The 9,676-nt window shown below is 43.6% G+C and overlaps 40 non-coding genes across 40 annotated transcripts; all 40 read right to left on the bottom strand.

The window, feature by feature from the left end:
- Positions 1–17: 17 nt before the first annotated feature.
- Positions 18–144, bottom strand: TRNAL-CAA (transfer RNA leucine (anticodon CAA)). Its single transcript has 2 exons — positions 107–144; positions 18–55 (listed from the first exon to the last, which is right to left on the bottom strand). It is a non-coding gene; the product is annotated as a tRNA-Leu (tRNA).
- An 83-nt stretch (positions 145–227) lies between these two features.
- Positions 228–354, bottom strand: TRNAL-CAA (transfer RNA leucine (anticodon CAA)). Its single transcript has 2 exons — positions 317–354; positions 228–273 (listed from the first exon to the last, which is right to left on the bottom strand). It is a non-coding gene; the product is annotated as a tRNA-Leu (tRNA).
- An 84-nt stretch (positions 355–438) lies between these two features.
- On the bottom strand, positions 439–565 carry TRNAL-CAA (transfer RNA leucine (anticodon CAA)). Its single transcript has 2 exons — positions 528–565; positions 439–484 (listed from the first exon to the last, which is right to left on the bottom strand). It is a non-coding gene; the product is annotated as a tRNA-Leu (tRNA).
- An 84-nt stretch (positions 566–649) lies between these two features.
- TRNAL-CAA (transfer RNA leucine (anticodon CAA)) lies at positions 650–776 on the bottom strand. Its single transcript has 2 exons — positions 739–776; positions 650–695 (listed from the first exon to the last, which is right to left on the bottom strand). It is a non-coding gene; the product is annotated as a tRNA-Leu (tRNA).
- Positions 777–860: 84 nt separating this feature from the next.
- On the bottom strand, positions 861–987 carry TRNAL-CAA (transfer RNA leucine (anticodon CAA)). Its single transcript has 2 exons — positions 950–987; positions 861–906 (listed from the first exon to the last, which is right to left on the bottom strand). It is a non-coding gene; the product is annotated as a tRNA-Leu (tRNA).
- Positions 988–1,071: 84 nt separating this feature from the next.
- Positions 1,072–1,198, bottom strand: TRNAL-CAA (transfer RNA leucine (anticodon CAA)). Its single transcript has 2 exons — positions 1,161–1,198; positions 1,072–1,117 (listed from the first exon to the last, which is right to left on the bottom strand). It is a non-coding gene; the product is annotated as a tRNA-Leu (tRNA).
- Positions 1,199–1,282: 84 nt separating this feature from the next.
- On the bottom strand, positions 1,283–1,409 carry TRNAL-CAA (transfer RNA leucine (anticodon CAA)). The gene is made up of 2 exons: positions 1,372–1,409; positions 1,283–1,328 (listed from the first exon to the last, which is right to left on the bottom strand). It is a non-coding gene; the product is annotated as a tRNA-Leu (tRNA).
- Positions 1,410–1,492: 83 nt separating this feature from the next.
- Positions 1,493–1,619, bottom strand: TRNAL-CAA (transfer RNA leucine (anticodon CAA)). The gene is made up of 2 exons: positions 1,582–1,619; positions 1,493–1,538 (listed from the first exon to the last, which is right to left on the bottom strand). It is a non-coding gene; the product is annotated as a tRNA-Leu (tRNA).
- An 83-nt stretch (positions 1,620–1,702) lies between these two features.
- Positions 1,703–1,829, bottom strand: TRNAL-CAA (transfer RNA leucine (anticodon CAA)). The gene is made up of 2 exons: positions 1,792–1,829; positions 1,703–1,748 (listed from the first exon to the last, which is right to left on the bottom strand). It is a non-coding gene; the product is annotated as a tRNA-Leu (tRNA).
- Positions 1,830–1,913: 84 nt separating this feature from the next.
- On the bottom strand, positions 1,914–2,040 carry TRNAL-CAA (transfer RNA leucine (anticodon CAA)). Its single transcript has 2 exons — positions 2,003–2,040; positions 1,914–1,959 (listed from the first exon to the last, which is right to left on the bottom strand). It is a non-coding gene; the product is annotated as a tRNA-Leu (tRNA).
- A 506-nt stretch (positions 2,041–2,546) lies between these two features.
- TRNAL-CAA (transfer RNA leucine (anticodon CAA)) lies at positions 2,547–2,673 on the bottom strand. The gene is made up of 2 exons: positions 2,636–2,673; positions 2,547–2,592 (listed from the first exon to the last, which is right to left on the bottom strand). It is a non-coding gene; the product is annotated as a tRNA-Leu (tRNA).
- An 84-nt stretch (positions 2,674–2,757) lies between these two features.
- Positions 2,758–2,883, bottom strand: TRNAL-CAA (transfer RNA leucine (anticodon CAA)). Its single transcript has 2 exons — positions 2,846–2,883; positions 2,758–2,802 (listed from the first exon to the last, which is right to left on the bottom strand). It is a non-coding gene; the product is annotated as a tRNA-Leu (tRNA).
- An 84-nt stretch (positions 2,884–2,967) lies between these two features.
- On the bottom strand, positions 2,968–3,094 carry TRNAL-CAA (transfer RNA leucine (anticodon CAA)). Its single transcript has 2 exons — positions 3,057–3,094; positions 2,968–3,013 (listed from the first exon to the last, which is right to left on the bottom strand). It is a non-coding gene; the product is annotated as a tRNA-Leu (tRNA).
- Positions 3,095–3,178: 84 nt separating this feature from the next.
- On the bottom strand, positions 3,179–3,305 carry TRNAL-CAA (transfer RNA leucine (anticodon CAA)). Its single transcript has 2 exons — positions 3,268–3,305; positions 3,179–3,224 (listed from the first exon to the last, which is right to left on the bottom strand). It is a non-coding gene; the product is annotated as a tRNA-Leu (tRNA).
- Positions 3,306–3,389: 84 nt separating this feature from the next.
- On the bottom strand, positions 3,390–3,516 carry TRNAL-CAA (transfer RNA leucine (anticodon CAA)). The gene is made up of 2 exons: positions 3,479–3,516; positions 3,390–3,435 (listed from the first exon to the last, which is right to left on the bottom strand). It is a non-coding gene; the product is annotated as a tRNA-Leu (tRNA).
- An 84-nt stretch (positions 3,517–3,600) lies between these two features.
- Positions 3,601–3,727, bottom strand: TRNAL-CAA (transfer RNA leucine (anticodon CAA)). Its single transcript has 2 exons — positions 3,690–3,727; positions 3,601–3,646 (listed from the first exon to the last, which is right to left on the bottom strand). It is a non-coding gene; the product is annotated as a tRNA-Leu (tRNA).
- An 84-nt stretch (positions 3,728–3,811) lies between these two features.
- TRNAL-CAA (transfer RNA leucine (anticodon CAA)) lies at positions 3,812–3,938 on the bottom strand. Its single transcript has 2 exons — positions 3,901–3,938; positions 3,812–3,857 (listed from the first exon to the last, which is right to left on the bottom strand). It is a non-coding gene; the product is annotated as a tRNA-Leu (tRNA).
- Positions 3,939–4,022: 84 nt separating this feature from the next.
- On the bottom strand, positions 4,023–4,149 carry TRNAL-CAA (transfer RNA leucine (anticodon CAA)). The gene is made up of 2 exons: positions 4,112–4,149; positions 4,023–4,068 (listed from the first exon to the last, which is right to left on the bottom strand). It is a non-coding gene; the product is annotated as a tRNA-Leu (tRNA).
- A 295-nt stretch (positions 4,150–4,444) lies between these two features.
- TRNAL-CAA (transfer RNA leucine (anticodon CAA)) lies at positions 4,445–4,571 on the bottom strand. The gene is made up of 2 exons: positions 4,534–4,571; positions 4,445–4,490 (listed from the first exon to the last, which is right to left on the bottom strand). It is a non-coding gene; the product is annotated as a tRNA-Leu (tRNA).
- Positions 4,572–4,655: 84 nt separating this feature from the next.
- TRNAL-CAA (transfer RNA leucine (anticodon CAA)) lies at positions 4,656–4,782 on the bottom strand. Its single transcript has 2 exons — positions 4,745–4,782; positions 4,656–4,701 (listed from the first exon to the last, which is right to left on the bottom strand). It is a non-coding gene; the product is annotated as a tRNA-Leu (tRNA).
- A 295-nt stretch (positions 4,783–5,077) lies between these two features.
- TRNAL-CAA (transfer RNA leucine (anticodon CAA)) lies at positions 5,078–5,204 on the bottom strand. The gene is made up of 2 exons: positions 5,167–5,204; positions 5,078–5,123 (listed from the first exon to the last, which is right to left on the bottom strand). It is a non-coding gene; the product is annotated as a tRNA-Leu (tRNA).
- An 84-nt stretch (positions 5,205–5,288) lies between these two features.
- TRNAL-CAA (transfer RNA leucine (anticodon CAA)) lies at positions 5,289–5,415 on the bottom strand. The gene is made up of 2 exons: positions 5,378–5,415; positions 5,289–5,334 (listed from the first exon to the last, which is right to left on the bottom strand). It is a non-coding gene; the product is annotated as a tRNA-Leu (tRNA).
- Positions 5,416–5,499: 84 nt separating this feature from the next.
- Positions 5,500–5,626, bottom strand: TRNAL-CAA (transfer RNA leucine (anticodon CAA)). Its single transcript has 2 exons — positions 5,589–5,626; positions 5,500–5,545 (listed from the first exon to the last, which is right to left on the bottom strand). It is a non-coding gene; the product is annotated as a tRNA-Leu (tRNA).
- Positions 5,627–5,710: 84 nt separating this feature from the next.
- TRNAL-CAA (transfer RNA leucine (anticodon CAA)) lies at positions 5,711–5,837 on the bottom strand. Its single transcript has 2 exons — positions 5,800–5,837; positions 5,711–5,756 (listed from the first exon to the last, which is right to left on the bottom strand). It is a non-coding gene; the product is annotated as a tRNA-Leu (tRNA).
- Positions 5,838–5,921: 84 nt separating this feature from the next.
- TRNAL-CAA (transfer RNA leucine (anticodon CAA)) lies at positions 5,922–6,048 on the bottom strand. Its single transcript has 2 exons — positions 6,011–6,048; positions 5,922–5,967 (listed from the first exon to the last, which is right to left on the bottom strand). It is a non-coding gene; the product is annotated as a tRNA-Leu (tRNA).
- An 84-nt stretch (positions 6,049–6,132) lies between these two features.
- On the bottom strand, positions 6,133–6,259 carry TRNAL-CAA (transfer RNA leucine (anticodon CAA)). Its single transcript has 2 exons — positions 6,222–6,259; positions 6,133–6,178 (listed from the first exon to the last, which is right to left on the bottom strand). It is a non-coding gene; the product is annotated as a tRNA-Leu (tRNA).
- Positions 6,260–6,343: 84 nt separating this feature from the next.
- Positions 6,344–6,469, bottom strand: TRNAL-CAA (transfer RNA leucine (anticodon CAA)). The gene is made up of 2 exons: positions 6,432–6,469; positions 6,344–6,388 (listed from the first exon to the last, which is right to left on the bottom strand). It is a non-coding gene; the product is annotated as a tRNA-Leu (tRNA).
- Positions 6,470–6,764: 295 nt separating this feature from the next.
- Positions 6,765–6,891, bottom strand: TRNAL-CAA (transfer RNA leucine (anticodon CAA)). Its single transcript has 2 exons — positions 6,854–6,891; positions 6,765–6,810 (listed from the first exon to the last, which is right to left on the bottom strand). It is a non-coding gene; the product is annotated as a tRNA-Leu (tRNA).
- An 84-nt stretch (positions 6,892–6,975) lies between these two features.
- TRNAL-CAA (transfer RNA leucine (anticodon CAA)) lies at positions 6,976–7,102 on the bottom strand. Its single transcript has 2 exons — positions 7,065–7,102; positions 6,976–7,021 (listed from the first exon to the last, which is right to left on the bottom strand). It is a non-coding gene; the product is annotated as a tRNA-Leu (tRNA).
- A 295-nt stretch (positions 7,103–7,397) lies between these two features.
- TRNAL-CAA (transfer RNA leucine (anticodon CAA)) lies at positions 7,398–7,524 on the bottom strand. The gene is made up of 2 exons: positions 7,487–7,524; positions 7,398–7,443 (listed from the first exon to the last, which is right to left on the bottom strand). It is a non-coding gene; the product is annotated as a tRNA-Leu (tRNA).
- An 84-nt stretch (positions 7,525–7,608) lies between these two features.
- On the bottom strand, positions 7,609–7,735 carry TRNAL-CAA (transfer RNA leucine (anticodon CAA)). The gene is made up of 2 exons: positions 7,698–7,735; positions 7,609–7,654 (listed from the first exon to the last, which is right to left on the bottom strand). It is a non-coding gene; the product is annotated as a tRNA-Leu (tRNA).
- An 83-nt stretch (positions 7,736–7,818) lies between these two features.
- On the bottom strand, positions 7,819–7,945 carry TRNAL-CAA (transfer RNA leucine (anticodon CAA)). The gene is made up of 2 exons: positions 7,908–7,945; positions 7,819–7,864 (listed from the first exon to the last, which is right to left on the bottom strand). It is a non-coding gene; the product is annotated as a tRNA-Leu (tRNA).
- An 84-nt stretch (positions 7,946–8,029) lies between these two features.
- Positions 8,030–8,156, bottom strand: TRNAL-CAA (transfer RNA leucine (anticodon CAA)). The gene is made up of 2 exons: positions 8,119–8,156; positions 8,030–8,075 (listed from the first exon to the last, which is right to left on the bottom strand). It is a non-coding gene; the product is annotated as a tRNA-Leu (tRNA).
- Positions 8,157–8,240: 84 nt separating this feature from the next.
- On the bottom strand, positions 8,241–8,367 carry TRNAL-CAA (transfer RNA leucine (anticodon CAA)). Its single transcript has 2 exons — positions 8,330–8,367; positions 8,241–8,286 (listed from the first exon to the last, which is right to left on the bottom strand). It is a non-coding gene; the product is annotated as a tRNA-Leu (tRNA).
- An 84-nt stretch (positions 8,368–8,451) lies between these two features.
- TRNAL-CAA (transfer RNA leucine (anticodon CAA)) lies at positions 8,452–8,578 on the bottom strand. The gene is made up of 2 exons: positions 8,541–8,578; positions 8,452–8,497 (listed from the first exon to the last, which is right to left on the bottom strand). It is a non-coding gene; the product is annotated as a tRNA-Leu (tRNA).
- Positions 8,579–8,662: 84 nt separating this feature from the next.
- TRNAL-CAA (transfer RNA leucine (anticodon CAA)) lies at positions 8,663–8,789 on the bottom strand. Its single transcript has 2 exons — positions 8,752–8,789; positions 8,663–8,708 (listed from the first exon to the last, which is right to left on the bottom strand). It is a non-coding gene; the product is annotated as a tRNA-Leu (tRNA).
- Positions 8,790–8,873: 84 nt separating this feature from the next.
- TRNAL-CAA (transfer RNA leucine (anticodon CAA)) lies at positions 8,874–9,000 on the bottom strand. The gene is made up of 2 exons: positions 8,963–9,000; positions 8,874–8,919 (listed from the first exon to the last, which is right to left on the bottom strand). It is a non-coding gene; the product is annotated as a tRNA-Leu (tRNA).
- Positions 9,001–9,084: 84 nt separating this feature from the next.
- On the bottom strand, positions 9,085–9,211 carry TRNAM-CAU (transfer RNA methionine (anticodon CAU)). The gene is made up of 2 exons: positions 9,174–9,211; positions 9,085–9,130 (listed from the first exon to the last, which is right to left on the bottom strand). It is a non-coding gene; the product is annotated as a tRNA-Met (tRNA).
- An 84-nt stretch (positions 9,212–9,295) lies between these two features.
- On the bottom strand, positions 9,296–9,422 carry TRNAL-CAA (transfer RNA leucine (anticodon CAA)). The gene is made up of 2 exons: positions 9,385–9,422; positions 9,296–9,341 (listed from the first exon to the last, which is right to left on the bottom strand). It is a non-coding gene; the product is annotated as a tRNA-Leu (tRNA).
- An 84-nt stretch (positions 9,423–9,506) lies between these two features.
- On the bottom strand, positions 9,507–9,633 carry TRNAL-CAA (transfer RNA leucine (anticodon CAA)). The gene is made up of 2 exons: positions 9,596–9,633; positions 9,507–9,552 (listed from the first exon to the last, which is right to left on the bottom strand). It is a non-coding gene; the product is annotated as a tRNA-Leu (tRNA).
- Positions 9,634–9,676: the final 43 nt, after the last annotated feature.

Below are 9,676 nucleotides of genomic sequence, written 5' to 3' on the forward strand. Positions count from 1 at the left end.
TTTAAAAAAAGCGTTTTTGTCAGAAGTGGGATTCGAACCCACGCCCTCATACGATTACCTGAATTCACACGTCTCCATTAAACGAAGAAGACAAGGTTTTCAACGCCTTGAGTCTGGCGCCTTAGACCGCTCGGCCATCCTGACGTAGAGAGCGCCGTCTAATTCCCTATTCGCAACGTTAATTTTTGAATTTTTATACGCAATCATTTAATTTAAAAAAAAGTTGTTGTCAGAAGTGGGATTCGAACCCACGCCCTCATACGAGGACCAGAATTCACACGTCTCCATTTAACGAAGAAGACAAGGTTTTCAACGCCTTGAGTCTGGCGCCTTAGACCGCTCGGCCATCCTGACGTAGAGAGCGCCGTCTAATTCCCTATTCGCAACGTTAATTTTTGAATTTTTATACGCAATCATTTAATTTAAAAAAAAAGTTGTTGTCAGAAGTGGGATTCGAACCCACGCCCTCATACGAGGACCAGAATTCACACGTCTCCATTTAACGAAGAAGACAAGGTTTTCAACGCCTTGAGTCTGGCGCCTTAGACCGCTCGGCCATCCTGACGTAGAGAACGCCGTCTTATTCCCTATTCGCAACGTTAATTTTTGAATTGTTATACGCAATCATTTAATTTAAAAAAAGCGTTTTTGTCAGAAGTGGGATTCGAACCCACGCCCTCATACGAGGACCAGAATTCACACGTCTCCATTTAACGAAGAAGACAAGGTTTTCAACGCCTTGAGTCTGGCGCCTTAGACCGCTCGGCCATCCTGACGTAGAGAACGCCGTCTTATTCCCTATTCGCAACGTTAATTTTTGAATTTTTATACGCAATCATTTAATTTAAAAAAAGCGTTTTTGTCAGAAGTGGGATTCGAACCCACGCCCTCATACGAGGACCTGAATTCACAAGTCTCCATTTAACGAAGAAGACAAGGTTTTCAACGCCTTGAGTCTGGCGCCTTAGACCGCTCGGCCATCCTGACGTAGAGAGCGCCGTCTAATTCCCTATTCGCAACGTTAATTTTTGAATTTTTATACGCAATCATTTAATTTAAAAAAAAAGTTGTTGTCAGAAGTGGGATTCGAACCCACGCCCTCATACGAGGACCAGAATTCACACGTCTCCATTTAACGAAGAAGACAAGGTTTTCAACGCCTTGAGTCTGGCGCCTTAGACCGCTCGGCCATCCTGACGTAGAGAACGCCGTCTTATTCCCTATTCGCAACGTTAATTTTTGAATTTTTATACGCAATCATTTAATTTAAAAAAAGCGTTTTTGTCAGAAGTGGGATTCGAACCCACGCCCTCATACGAGGACCAGAATTCACACGTCTCCATTTAACGAAGAAGACAAGGTTTTCAACGCCTTGAGTCTGGCGCCTTAGACCGCTCGGCCATCCTGACGTAGAGAACGCCGTCTAATTCCCTATTCGCAACGTTAATTTTTGAATTTTTATACGCAATCATTTAATTTAAAAAAAAGTTGTTGTCAGAAGTGGGATTTGAACCCACGCCCTCATACGAGGACCAGAATTCACACGTCTCCATTTTACGATTAAGACAAGGTTTTCAACGCCTTGAGTCTGGCGCCTTAGACCGCTCGGCCATCCTGACGTAGAGAACGCCGTCTAATTCCCTATTCGCAACGTTAATTTTTGAATTTTTATACGCAATCATTTAATTTAAAAAAAAGTTGTTGTCAGAAGTGGGATTTGAACCCACGCCCTCATACGAGGACCAGAATTCACACGTCTCCATTTAACGAAGAAGACAAGATTTTCAACGCCTTGAGTCTGGCGCCTTAGACCGCTCGGCCATCCTGACGTAGAGAACGCCGTCTTATTCCCTATTCGCAACGTTAATTTTTGAATTTTTATACGCAATCATTTAATTTAAAAAAAGCGTTTTTGTCAGAAGTGGGATTCGAACCCACGCCCTCATACGAGGACCGGAATTCACACGTCTCCATTTAACGAAGAAGACAAGGTTTTCAACGCCTTGAGTCTGGCGCCTTAGACCGCTCGGCCATCCTGACGTAGAGAGCGCCGTCTAATTCCCTATTCGCAACGTTATTTTTTGAATTTTTATACGCAATCATTTAATTTAAAAAAAGCGTTTTTGTCAGAAGTGGGATTCGAACCCACGCCCTCATACGAGGACCTGAATTCACACGTCTCCATTTAACGAAGAAGACAAGGTTTTCAACGCCGTGAGTCTGGCGCCTTAGACCCATCGGCCATCCTGACGTAGAGAGCGCCGTCTTATTCCCTATTCGCAACGTTAATTTTTGAATTGTTATACGCAATCATTTAATTTAAAAAAATCGTTTTTGTCAGAAGTGGGATTCGAACCCACGCCCTCATACGAGGACCAGAATTCACATGTCTCCATTTAACGAAGAAGACAAGGTTTTCAACGCCTTAAGTCTGGCGCCTTAGACCGCTCGGCCATTATGACGTAAAGAGCGCCGTCTAATTCCCTATTCGCAACGGTAATTTTTGAATTTTTATACGCAATCATTTAATTTAAAAAAAGCGTTTTTGTCAGAAGTGGGATTCGAACCCACGCCCTCATACGAGGACCAGAATTCACACGTCTCCATTTAACGAAGAAGACAAGGTTTTCAACGCCTTGAGTCTGGCGCCTTAGACCGCTCGGCCATCCTGACGTAGAGAGCGCCGTCTAATTCCCTATTCGCAACGTTAATTTTTGAATTTTTATACGCAATCATTTAATTTAAAAAAAAAGTTGTTGTCAGAAGTGGGATTCGAACCCACGCCCTCATACGAGACCAGAATTCACACGTCTCCATTTAACGAAGAAGACAGGGTTTTCAACGCCTTGAGCCTGGCGCCTTAGACCGCTCGGCCATCCTGACGTAGAGAACGCCGTCTTATTCCCTATTCGCAACGTTAATTTTTGAATTGTTATACGCAATCATTTAATTTAAAAAAAGCGTTTTTGTCAGAAGTGGGATTCGAACCCACGCCCTAATACGAGGACCAGAATTCACACGTCTCCATTTAACGAAGAAGACAAGGTTTTCAACGCCTTGAGTCTGGCGCCTTAGACCGCTCGGCCATTATGACGTAAAGAGCGCCGTCTAATTCCCTATTCGCAACGTTAATTTTTGAATTTTTATACGCAATCATTTAATTTAAAAAAAGCGTTTTTGTCAGAAGTGGGATTCGAACCCACGCCCTCATACGAGGACCAGAATTCACACGTCTCCATTTAACGAAGAAGACAAGGTTTTCAACGCCTTGAGTCTGGCGCCTTAGACCGCTCGGCCATCCTGACGTAGGGAACGCCGTCTTATTCCCTATTCGCAACGTTAATTTTTGAATTTTTATACGCAATCATTTAATTTAAAAAAAGCGTTTTTGTCAGAAGTGGGATTCGAACCCACGCCCTCATACGAGGACCTGAATTCACACGTCTCCATTTCACGAAGAAGACAAGGTTTTCAACGCCTTGAGTCTGGCGCCTTAGACCGCTCGGCCATCCTGACGTAGAGAGCGCCGTCTAATTCCCTATTCGCAACGTTAATTTTTGAATTTTTATACGCAATCATTTAATTTAAAAAAAAAGTTGTTGTCAGAAGTGGGATTCGAACCCACGCCCTCATACGAGGACCAGAATTCACACGTCTCCATTTAACGAAGAAGACAAGGTTTTCAACGCCTTGAGTCTGGCGCCTTAGACCGCTCGGCTATCCTGACATAGAAAGCGCCGTCTAATTCTATATTCGCAACGGTTATTTTATAATTTTTATACGCAATCATTTAATTTAAAAAAAAAGTTGTTGTCAGAAGTGGGATTCGAACCCACGCCCTCATACGAGGACCAGAATTCACACGTCTCCATTTAACGAAGAAGACAAGGTTTTCAACGCCTTGAGTCTGGCGCCTTAGACCGCTCGGCCATCCTGACGTAGAGAACGCCGTCTTATTCCCTATTCGCAACGTTAATTTTTGAATTGTTATACGCAATCATTTAATTTAAAAAAAGCGTTTTTGTCAGAAGTGGGGTTCGAACCCACGCCCTCATACGAGGACCAGAATTCACACGTCACCATTTAACGAAGAAGACAAGGTTTTCAACGCCTTGAGTCTGGCGCCTTAGACCGCTCGGCCATCCTGACGTAGAGAACGCCGTCTTATTCCCTATTCGCAACGTTAATTTTTGAATTTTTATACGCAATCATTTAATTTAAAAAAAGCGTTTTTGTCAGAAGTGGGATTCGAACCCACGCCCTCATACGAGGACCTGAATTCACACGTCTCCATTTAACGAAGAAGACAAGGTTTTCAACGCCGTGAGTCTGGCGCCTTAGACCCATCGGCCATCCTGACGTAGAGAGCGCCGTCTTATTCCCTATTCGCAACGTTAATTTTTGAATTGTTATACGCAATCATTTAATTTAAAAAAATCGTTTTTGTCAGAAGTGGGATTCGAACCCACGCCCTCATACGAGGACCAGAATTCACACGTCTCCATTTAACGAAGAAGACAAGGTTTTCAACGCCTTGAGTCTGGTGCCTTAGACCGCTCGGCCATCCTGACGTAGAGAACGCCGTCTTATTCCCTATTCGCAACGTTAATTTTTGAATTTTTATACGCAATCATTTAATTTAAAAAAAGCGTTTTTGTCAGAAGTGGGATTCGAACCCACGCCCTCATACGAGGACCAGAATTCACACGTCTCCATTTAACGAAGAAGACAAGGTTTTCAACGCCTTGAGTCTGGTGCCTTAGACCGCTCGGCCACCCTGACGTAGAGAGCGCCGTCTAATTCCCTATTCGCAACGTTAATTCTAGAATTTTTATACGCAATCATTTAATTTAAAAAAAAAGTGGTTGTCAGAAGTGGGATTCGAACCCACGCCCTCATACGAGGACCAGAATTCACACGTCTCCATTTAACGAAGAAGACTAGGTTTTCAACGCCTTAAGTCTGGCGCCTTAGACCGCTCGGCCATTATGACGTAAAGAGCGCCGTCTAATTCCCTATTCGCAACGTTAATTTTTGAATTTTTATACGCAATCATTTAATTTAAAAAAAGCGTTTTTGTCAGAAGTGGGATTCGAACCCACGCCCTCATACGAGGACCAGAATTCACACGTCTCCATTTAACGAAGAAGGCAAGGTTTTCAACGCCTTGAGTCTGGCGCCTTAGACCGCTCGGCCATCCTGACGTAGGGAACGCCGTCTTATTCCCTATTCGCAACGTTAATTTTTGAATTTTTATACGCAATCATTTAATTTAAAAAAAGCGTTTTTGTCAGAAGTGGGATTCGAACCCACGCCCTAATACGAGGACCAGAATTCACACGTCTCCATTTAACGAAGAAGACAAGGTTTTCAACGCCTTGAGTCTGGCGCCTTAGACCGCTCGGCCATTATGACGTAAAGAGCGCCGTCTAATTCCCTATTCGCAACGTTAATTTTTGAATTTTTATACGCAATCATTTAATTTAAAAAAAGCGTTTTTGTCAGAAGTGGGATTCGAACCCACGCCCTCATACGAGGACCAGAATTCACACGTCTCCATTTAACGAAGAAGACAAGGTTTTCAACGCCTTGAGTCTGGCGCCTTAGACCGCTCGGCCATCCTGACGTAGGGAACGCCGTCTTATTCCCTATTCGCAACGTTAATTTTTGAATTTTTATACGCAATCATTTAATTTAAAAAAAGCGTTTTTGTCAGAAGTGGGATTCGAACCCACGCCCTCATACGAGGACCTGAATTCACACGTCTCCATTTCACGAAGAAGACAAGGTTTTCAACGCCTTGAGTCTGGCGCCTTAGACCGCTCGGCCATCCTGACGTAGAGAGCGCCGTCTAATTCCCTATTCGCAACGTTAATTTTTGAATTTTTATACGCAATCATTTAATTTAAAAAAAAAGTTGTTGTCAGAAGTGGGATTCGAACCCACGCCCTCATACGAGGACCAGAATTCACACGTCTCCATTTAACGAAGAAGACAAGGTTTTCAACGCCTTGAGTCTGGCGCCTTAGACCGCTCGGCTATCCTGACATAGAAAGCGCCGTCTAATTCTATATTCGCAACGGTTATTTTATAATTTTTATACGCAATCATTTAATTTAAAAAAAAAGTTGTTGTCAGAAGTGGGATTCGAACCCACGCCCTCATACGAGGACCAGAATTCACACGTCTCCATTTAACGAAGAAGACAAGGTTTTCAACGCCTTGAGTCTGGCGCCTTAGACCGCTCGGCCATCCTGACGTAGAGAACGCCGTCTTATTCCCTATTCGCAACGTTAATTTTTGAATTGTTATACGCAATCATTTAATTTAAAAAAAGCGTTTTTGTCAGAAGTGGGGTTCGAACCACGCCCTCATACGAGGACCAGAATTCACACGTCACCATTTAACGAAGAAGACAAGGTTTTCAACGCCTTGAGTCTGGCGCCTTAGACCGCTCGGCCATCCTGACGTAGAGAACGCCGTCTTATTCCCTATTCGCAACGTTAATTTTTGAATTTTTATACGCAATCATTTAATTTAAAAAAAGCGTTTTTGTCAGAAGTGGGATTCGAACCCACGCCCTCATACGAGGACCTGAATTCACACGTCTCCATTTAACGAAGAAGACAAGGTTTTCAACGCCGTGAGTCTGGCGCCTTAGACCCATCGGCCATCCTGACGTAGAGAGCGCCGTCTTATTCCCTATTCGCAACGTTAATTTTTGAATTGTTATACGCAATCATTTAATTTAAAAAAATCGTTTTTGTCAGAAGTGGGATTCGAACCCACGCCCTCATACGAGGACCAGAATTCACACGTCTCCATTTAACGAAGAAGACAAGGTTTTCAACGCCTTGAGTCTGGTGCCTTAGACCGCTCGGCCATCCTGACGTAGAGAACGCCGTCTTATTCCCTATTCGCAACGTTAATTTTTGAATTTTTATACGCAATCATTTAATTTAAAAAAAGCGTTTTTGTCAGAAGTGGGATTCGAACCCACGCCCTCATACGAGGACCAGAATTCACACGTCTCCATTTAACGAAGAAGACAAGGTTTTCAACGCCTTGAGTCTGGTGCCTTAGACCGCTCGGCCACCCTGACGTAGAGAGCGCCGTCTAATTCCCTATTCGCAACGTTAATTCTAGAATTTTTATACGCAATCATTTAATTTAAAAAAAAAGTGGTTGTCAGAAGTGGGATTCGAACCCACGCCCTCATACGAGGACCAGAATTCACACGTCTCCATTTAACGAAGAAGACTAGGTTTTCAACGCCTTAAGTCTGGCGCCTTAGACCGCTCGGCCATTATGACGTAAAGAGCGCCGTCTAATTCCCTATTCGCAACGTTAATTTTTGAATTTTTATACGCAATCATTTAATTTAAAAAAAGCGTTTTTGTCAGAAGTGGGATTCGAACCCACGCCCTCATACGAGGACCAGAATTCACACGTCTCCATTTAACGAAGAAGGCAAGGTTTTCAACGCCTTGAGTCTGGCGCCTTAGACCGCTCGGCCATCCTGACGTAGGGAACGCCGTCTTATTCCCTATTCGCAACGTTAATTTTTGAATTTTTATACGCAATCATTTAATTTAAAAAAAGCGTTTTTGTCAGAAGTGGGATTCGAACCCACGCCCTCATACGAGGACCTGAATTCACACGTCTCCATTTCACGAAGAAGACAAGGTTTTCAACGCCTTGAGTCTGGCGCCTTAGACCGCTCGGCCATCCTGACGTAGAGAGCGCCGTCTAATTCCCAATTCGCAACGTTAATTTTTGAATTTTTATACGCAATCATTTAATTTAAAAAAAAGTTGTTGTCAGAAGTGGGATTCGAACCCACGCCCTCATACGAGGACCAGAATTCACACGTCTCCATTTAACGAAGAAGACAAGGTTTTCAACGCCTTGAGTCTGGCGCCTTAGACCGCTCGGCCATCCTGACGTAGAGAGCGCCGTCTAATTCCCTATTCGCAACGTTAATTTTTGAATTTTTATACGCAATCATTTAATTTAAAAAAAAAGTTGTTGTCAGAAGTGGGATTCGAACCCACGCCCTCATACGAGGACCAGAATTCACACGTCTCCATTTAACGAAGAAGACAAGGTTTTCAACGCCTTGAGTCTGGCGCCTTAGACCGCTCGGCCATCCTGACGTAGAGAACGCCGTCTTATTCCCTATTCGCAACGTTAATTTTTGAATTGTTATACGCAATCATTTAATTTAAAAAAAGCGTTTTTGTCAGAAGTGGGATTCGAACCCACGCCCTCATACGAGGACCAGAATTCACACGTCTCCATTTAACGAAGAAGACAAGGTTTTCAACGCCTTGAGTCTGGCGCCTTAGACCCCTCGGCCATCCTGACGTAGGGAACGCCGTCTTATTCCCTATTCGCAACGTTAATTTTTGAATTTTTATACGCAATCATTTAATTTAAAAAAAGCGTTTTTGTCAGAAGTGGGATTCGAACCCACGCCCTCATACGAGGACCTGAATTCACACGTCTCCATTTAACGAAGAAGACAAGGTTTTCAACGCCTTGAGTCTGGCGCCTTAGACCGCTCGGCCATCCTGACGTAGAGAGCGCCGTCTAATTCCCTATTCGCAACGTTAATTTTTGAATTTTTATACGCAATCATTTAATTTAAAAAAAAAGTTGTTGTCAGAAGTGGGATTCGAACCCACGCCCTCATACGAGGACCAGAATTCACACGTCTCCATTTAACGAAGAAGACAAGGTTTTCAACGCCTTGAGTCTGGCGCCTTAGACCGCTCGGCCATCCTGACGTAGAGAGCGCCGTCTAATTCCCTATTCGCAACGTTAATTTTTGAATTTTTATACGCAATCATTTAATTTAAAAAAAAAGTTGTTGTCAGAAGTGGGATTCGAACCCACGCCCTCATACGAGGACCAGAATTCACACGTCTCCATTTAACGAAGAAGACAAGGTTTTCAACGCCTTGAGTCTGGCGCCTTAGACCGCTCGGCCATCCTGACGTAGAGAACGCCGTCTTATTCCCTATTCGCAACGTTAATTTTTGAATTGTTATACGCAATCATTTAATTTAAAAAAAGCGTTTTTGTCAGAAGTGGGATTCGAACCCACGCCCTCATACGAGGACCAGAATTCACACGTCTCCATTTAACGAAGAAGACAAGGTTTTCAACGCCATGAGTCTGGCGCCTTAGACCGCTCGGCCATCCTGACGTAGAGAACGCCGTCTTATTCCCTATTCGCAACGTTAATTTTTGAATTTTTATACGCAATCATTTAATTTAAAAAAAGCGTTTTTGTCAGAAGTGGGATTCGAACCCACGCCCTCATACGAGGACCTGAATTCACAAGTCTCCATTTAACGAAGAAGACAAGGTTTTCAACGCCTTGAGTCTGGCGCCTTAGACCGCTCGGCCATCCTGACGTAGAGAGCGCCGTCTAATTCCCTATTCGCAACGTTAATTTTTGAATTTTTATACGCAATCATTTAATTTAAAAAAAAAGTTGTTGTCAGAAGTGGGATTCGAACCCACGCCCTCATACGAGGACCAGAATTCACACGTCTCCATTTAACGAAGAAGACAAGGTTTTCAACGCCTTGAGTCTGGCGCCTTAGACCGCTCGGCCATCCTGACGTAGAGAACGCCGTCTTATTCCCTATTCGCAACGTTAATTTTT

The sequence above is a fragment of the Leiobunum rupestre genome, chromosome 3 (assembly GCF_980474605.1).
Source record: "Leiobunum rupestre chromosome 3, qqLeiRupe1.1.hap1, whole genome shotgun sequence".
Taxonomy (NCBI): Eukaryota; Metazoa; Arthropoda; class Arachnida; order Opiliones; family Sclerosomatidae; genus Leiobunum; species Leiobunum rupestre.